Source organism: Pygocentrus nattereri, chromosome 9, assembly GCF_015220715.1.
Source record: "Pygocentrus nattereri isolate fPygNat1 chromosome 9, fPygNat1.pri, whole genome shotgun sequence".
In the NCBI taxonomy this organism is placed as follows: domain Eukaryota; kingdom Metazoa; phylum Chordata; class Actinopteri; order Characiformes; family Serrasalmidae; genus Pygocentrus; species Pygocentrus nattereri.
Window position 1 is genome coordinate 16,495,545 of NC_051219.1, and position 6,432 is coordinate 16,501,976.

Here is a 6,432-nt window from a genome sequence, read left to right on the forward strand (position 1 = left end):
AGACAACTTAACACTGTTCAAGTCAAGAAGCTCTTACTGAGTCATCTGTTGAAAAAGGAAATTTGCAAATTTCCAGACCTCAACATCACTAAATGTGTTTGAGATTACACCAACTTCTAAGACAGAATGTACTATGTGAAAAATACCCCTGCAGATTTCTTGGAAAACTGAAAGTAATTCTGAGAGTAAGTCTCCTATAGAGAATGGAAGCTGTAATAAGGGTAAAGTGTGGACACACTAACTACCTCAATTTTGATATTGATTATGCGAAAGGCTATAACTGATCTCCTGTCATCCAATTTGTGTTTTAATACAAGATGCACACACCTTGCAGTCAAGCTCCACTCTCGTTTCAGATTTATAAAAAATCCACAGGTGTTTTTGTCCATCCTTCCACTGTGAGAAGCCAACTCAAGCCTATGGGGTCTGTGCTATGTTTGTGTGGTGTTTCTTCTCTTCATTTGTTTAGATCTTGGAGAGTGATTGTTCCTGAAGGAAGTTATTGTGACATGAGATAAGGACTTGCTCAAGTCCTTCTTCCTCTATCCTACCAGATATGGTGTCACGTCCTGCAGTGGAACTGGAACAATGAATCTAATTTACGTCTTTCAGCATACAATACGCAAAGGCTCTTAGACGTTTTGGAAACTTTAAACGCTTGTAAACCTCAGTAAAGTTCTTTAGGGCACTTCATTAACAGAGTCCTGTCTGTTTCAGATGAAAAACAAGCTAACCCTGGACTATGTGGAGAAAGCCTGGAGAAGAATTCCGGACTACTTTAAGAGTACTGTAAAGCACCCAGGTGGAAATGCAAACAAACAAACTCCTCAAACCATAACCATGTGAATCACACCAGACACTTTTTGAAAAATATTTTGTCTTAGATTGACCACTTTCAAATAAAATGCCAATTGGTTTGACATTTTGTTTCCTAACACACTCCATGTAAGACATTTTTAAGTACAAATCCTTTTTGGGGGCCTTAATTGTTCCTTAGAACATATCTGTACACTAAGCGATACATTTTGTTGGCCTTTCTGTCTCAGTGAGGCGTGTAGTAGTTTTGTGTAATAATTCATGAACATTGTGACATTGGAGGCTGATCGTTCCTTTATGCTGCAATACATAGAATCCTGTCACCTAAATCTTCTACTATCTTAAATGTAGTTGATACATTCAATATTTCTGCTGTTAAGATTTCTGTTAAGACTACTTACCTTATTTCCAAACATTTTTTACCTGTTTTAAGTCATTTTGAGTAAAATGATCTCACTATAATATTATAATTTATAATAATAATTTAGCTTGTTATAAGAAATGTGCTTGAAACAAGCTACATTATCTTCCAGTATGTAGTGCAATAACTAAAATTACTTAAAACATGTAAAAATGTATAGAAATAAGATAAATAATCTTATGATAACTACACAATTGTCTCAAAATAATAAATATCAGATATATTGCCTAGAATTCTACATTATACTACTAGATATTATAGATTTTTTGCAGTGTAGAACGCTGTTGTGAAATAAGACATTATCTCCAAACAATGCACGACCTGCAATTGTGAAACTTGGTATTTCCTGTCATTGTGGAATTGGGTGAAAGGTGACTTTGTTCTGAGACTTTATTATTTTATGATGATTCAAGATCCTTGAGAGTGACTGTGACAGACGTCATTGGCATGTCCACGAGCAGGGCAGGACTATGAACCAAATTCAGCTCAGGAAGTTTAGTCACCAGCCATGGTGACTTTCCCCCAAGCACAACCACCAAAAACCACCCCCAGACCAAGCCTGCTGTCATAGTAACAGTGAGTGGATGAATATTGTTTAACAACAATAAACATGGTTTAGCTTTTTAAAATACAAAAAACGTGAAAATGTCAGAGATGCTGTAGCTTGACGGAGCTAATTGGAGTGAGTGCTGGTTAGCAAGCTAGTTTAGCCCGAGTGTGTGCATTGTAGCTCCGCATGTGCTACCCCGGGCTCAAGGAGGACACTGGAGGCAGGATTCCGAGCTGCAGCAGCCATATCTTTATTATTCCACAAAATAAACAAAGTAAACACAACCAAACAACCAACTTTTCAGCTCCTCAGTATCTTTTTCGCTGCTGTGCGTCCCTCTCAGCTCTTTTTAAAGGCGCTCACGCTGCCAGCCAGATGAGAATCAGTTGGCTCCCATTAAGTTCAGCGAGCACCAGAGCCGAGAGGGAACGAGAGCTCGCAGCTCCATCTCCCCATTACCACTCCCAGCTGGCAGCTCAGCCGCCTGGGTTGAACATAGCAGCCTTGCTACGTAACAGGGGCGGGGTCCCGGTGGCGGAGCTCGGTACACGCCAGTGTTGCCAACTTAGCGACTTTGTCACTATATTAATGAATTTTCAGACCCCTCTAGAGACTTTTTTTTTTTAAAACGACAAATCTAGTGACTTTTTCTGGTGTTATTGGAGACTTTTGGAGACTCTGAGGTGAACACCCACGTTCTTCAGTTACTGTCCTCAGCGAGCAGCGGGTCCCACAGCACTCACAGTCGGTCTCACGGTCAGAGCAGACTCAACCCGCTCCACGGCCACACTGCAAATGAACTGCCCAAAGCCACCGCTCACCCCGCCCCCTATTTACAGAGTGGGAAGTGAATACAAATTGGAATAAATAAATACAACAAAGAAACGAAGTAATGCTGTCAAAGTGTCTCTTTTAAGGTCACTTTGCTGGTCCCAAGCCCGGATAAAGGAGGAGGGTTGATGAACGTAGAGTAGCAGCTCCACCCCACCCCACGCGACTTCTAGACTTTTAGGACAGCCAGTAGCTACTTTCCTTACTGAGGAGTTTGCAACACTGGTACTCGCTCCTTGCACTGGTGCCTCTCACGTCGGCACCAGCGTCCTCGTCGTTCTCTCGCCGCCACACTCTCGCCTTGCGTCCATTGGGGGAGCTCGGGCTTTGCGCTCCGCCCCCTCCACACTCGTGCCTCTCTCCCCGGCGTCCTCAACGAGGTTCGTCGCCGCTGACATTGATCCCCTGAGCTGACAGGACAGGACAGGAAGTACTGCTCCGGGCAAGTGTGCTCACTGCCCCCTAGTGTGTGTTCACTTGTGTGTGTGTGTGTGTTTCACTGCACAGATGGGTTAAATGTTGAGGTGAATTTTCCTGTTGTGGGATTAATAAAGGGTAATTTAACCATATGGAGCCTTAGTGTACAAGTAGACTGAATAAACTGGCTAAATTACTCCTGCTTCTAATTATGCACCACTTCTCATTCACACTTCATAGAGGTTTTCTTTCCCTAGCTGACCTTCACACTTCAACTTTCCCGGTTACCATTACACTTTGTTCTGGGGTTGTAATCCAGGTTCAGATACTCAAGTGGCGATTAATCCCCACATTAAAGTGTGATGTTTAAGAGGAACATGTGTTTCGGTACCATGAGAAGGTGTCACCAAAAAAGGGGGGAAAAAATAAATATGTAGGAACGTTATCTGTAATTTTAATTTATAACTCATTAGAACCCTAAATGAGCATTCAGTCATTAGCAATGGACAAATTAGTTATAAATGTGGAGAATTTATACAGAGGTGGTAATCATTGTTATTAATTTGACAGTACATCAGTGAGCAGGATGGTGGACCCCAAAAAGCAATGGCAAGGAGTCAATGGTGGTAAGCATCCATCCATCCATCCATCCACTTTCTAAGCCGCTTCTCGGTCAGGGTCACGGGGGGGTGCTGGAGCCTGTCCCAGCAGTCTTCGGGCGGAAGGCAGGATACGCCCTGGACAGGTCGCCAGTCCATCGCAGGGCAGACAGACGGTGGTAAGCATAGTCTATCTAATTTATTTACATGTCATTTGCATAAAGGTGCAACTGCTTTGTCCACGTCTGTCTCTCTCTCTCTCTCTCTCTCTCTCTCTCTCTCAAACAAACAAACAAACAAACTCTTACTCACTGGGCTGTTTTAGTTCTATTCTGCGATTTCCTTCTGGTACTATTTTGAATACCTTTGTCCTAGTTCAGCCTTTACGTATGAAGATATATTTGCTTAGGCAAATCTGTTTTTTGCCCCTGTAAATCTGAAAAGTTCCTTTTTCTTTTAAATGTAACATCTATTAGATTCTTATTTGTGTTCTTCACTTTTTGGGGTGTATCACATTACAGAATTCATTAATGGGTGTCACCTTTAGGCTAGTTCTGATAAATTACTCATTGGTGGGTAATAAACTTGAAATGTAATGTAGGACTGATCCAAAACACATCCAACGTCATTTACAAAGGCGGTTACTCATTGAAACAAATTTTTTTAAATTGTCAGTTGATGAGATGTACACAGTCATTCTGAGTGGTTAGATGTGAAATGCATCACTAGGGAGAAACTCACCTACTCAGATTCCTTTTCAGCGGTGCTGATGGGAACCAGGGGCTGTTTTATTCACTATCCAAAACCAGCAGTGAACCTACATGTGCCTCCTAGATTTTATATGTGATGAATCGGAAAAGACATTTTTTATTTCCCCTGTACCACAAATGTACTTTATACACACACACACACACACACACACACACACACACACATACATACATACATACATGCATACATTCACACACACACACACACACACACACATATATATATATATATCACTGTTGTTGGAACAAAACCTCTTATCTCCAAAATGGTAACTTTACAGGACAAGGGGAACTTACTTTATTTTTAATGTAAGTCAATGGAACCAGATTTTTTCCATGTAATTATGGGCTATTTCTTTTAGTCCAATCATCATGAAATTGATGTACAATGTACAGGTTAACAGGCATTTTCAATTTATGTCAAAAACTGAAAAACGACAAAATGGAAATATAATATAAATATATATATATATATATATATATATATATATATATATATATATATAGGTTTAGGGTTAGATATATACTGAAATAACCTCCTTGTTTCTACACTCATTGTCCATTTATTGGATCCCCTTTCCCACCTTATGGCTCTACAATCACAGACTGTAGTCCACGTGTTTCTCTGCATATGTTATTTGAATTCTTTACCCTATTCTTCAATGGTCGGGACCCCCCATTGAGCAGGTATTATTTGAGCGGTGGATTATTCACAGCACTGCTGAAGTTCTTAAGCACCTCAGTGTCACTGCTGGTCTGATGAATAGTCCACCAACCAAAAAACCAAACACAGCAGACACCACCCATAGATAGATAGATGGATAGATAGATAGATGGATAGATAGATGGATAGATAGATAGATAGATAGATAGATAGATAGATAGATAGATAGATAGATAGATAGATAGATAGATAGATAGATAGATGGATACATGGATACATAGATACATAGGTAGATACATAGACAGCACCATAGATGGATAGATTTCATTTTTCCAAAATTTCTGCATGAATTTTGAGTTGTAATGCGTCTGACACAATGGATCCATCCATCCATCCATCCATTTTCTAATCCGCTTCTCCGTCAGGGTCGCGGGGGGGGTGCTGGAGCCTATCCCAGCAGTCTTCGGGCGAAAGGCAGGATACACCCTGGACAGGTCTGACACAATGGATGAAAGTGGATATTGTTTCCAATCGCACCTCCCAGGCTGAGTGAGATATAAATGAATCACTAGCTGTACAGTGTTGCTCAATGTGCCAGCTTTTTTATGATTAACACATTTATGATGCCACACTGCTGCTGTTTCAGTCATTAGAGGTTAGACCTGCACATCCAGGTAAGTGTCCTCCATGCCAGAGACATGAAACAATGTCCTTTTAATAGAAACTTGATGCATGAATCGGCAATTGTGACATTGCTTATATCAAATAGCCGCTCCCTTCCTCCAGATCAGTTATCCAGGGTGTGGATAAGGGTACAGTCAGAGAACTTGGCTGAGGCTCAAAAATCATGTAATTGTGTTTGAATTCATGTCCTCAGTTGCTTTCCCAGTAACTTCAGAAGGACGTAGTCCGGTAAATTCAGTTAAAAAACCTCATGTAACCTCATTATCACATATACTCAACATCCGCACAGAAGAAGGACAGACTCTCAAATCACATGTCATGTATGACATTCTACACCCAAAAAACACAGAAATTTATGGCTCAGACTTTTTAGCCCACTAACGTCGGTGCATTATTGCAAGCCGTCAGCACCAAAGACATGGGAAATGGCCATGTTGACATTTCTACACAAGTAGACACTACTATACATGTTTTCACAAGCAAATTGGGCAGGTCATCTAGTGCAGATACAAGGACAGGCATGAATGACATACATGGATACTTCTACAGAATTAGGTCAAACTACAGTCCCATAGTAAAAAAAAAAATACAGTAAATATTTTTTTTTTTGTTATAGTCCAATTTTTATGTTATAGTCTATTTAAACCCAAGGTATTATTGAGATAGCAAACTTTCTATTG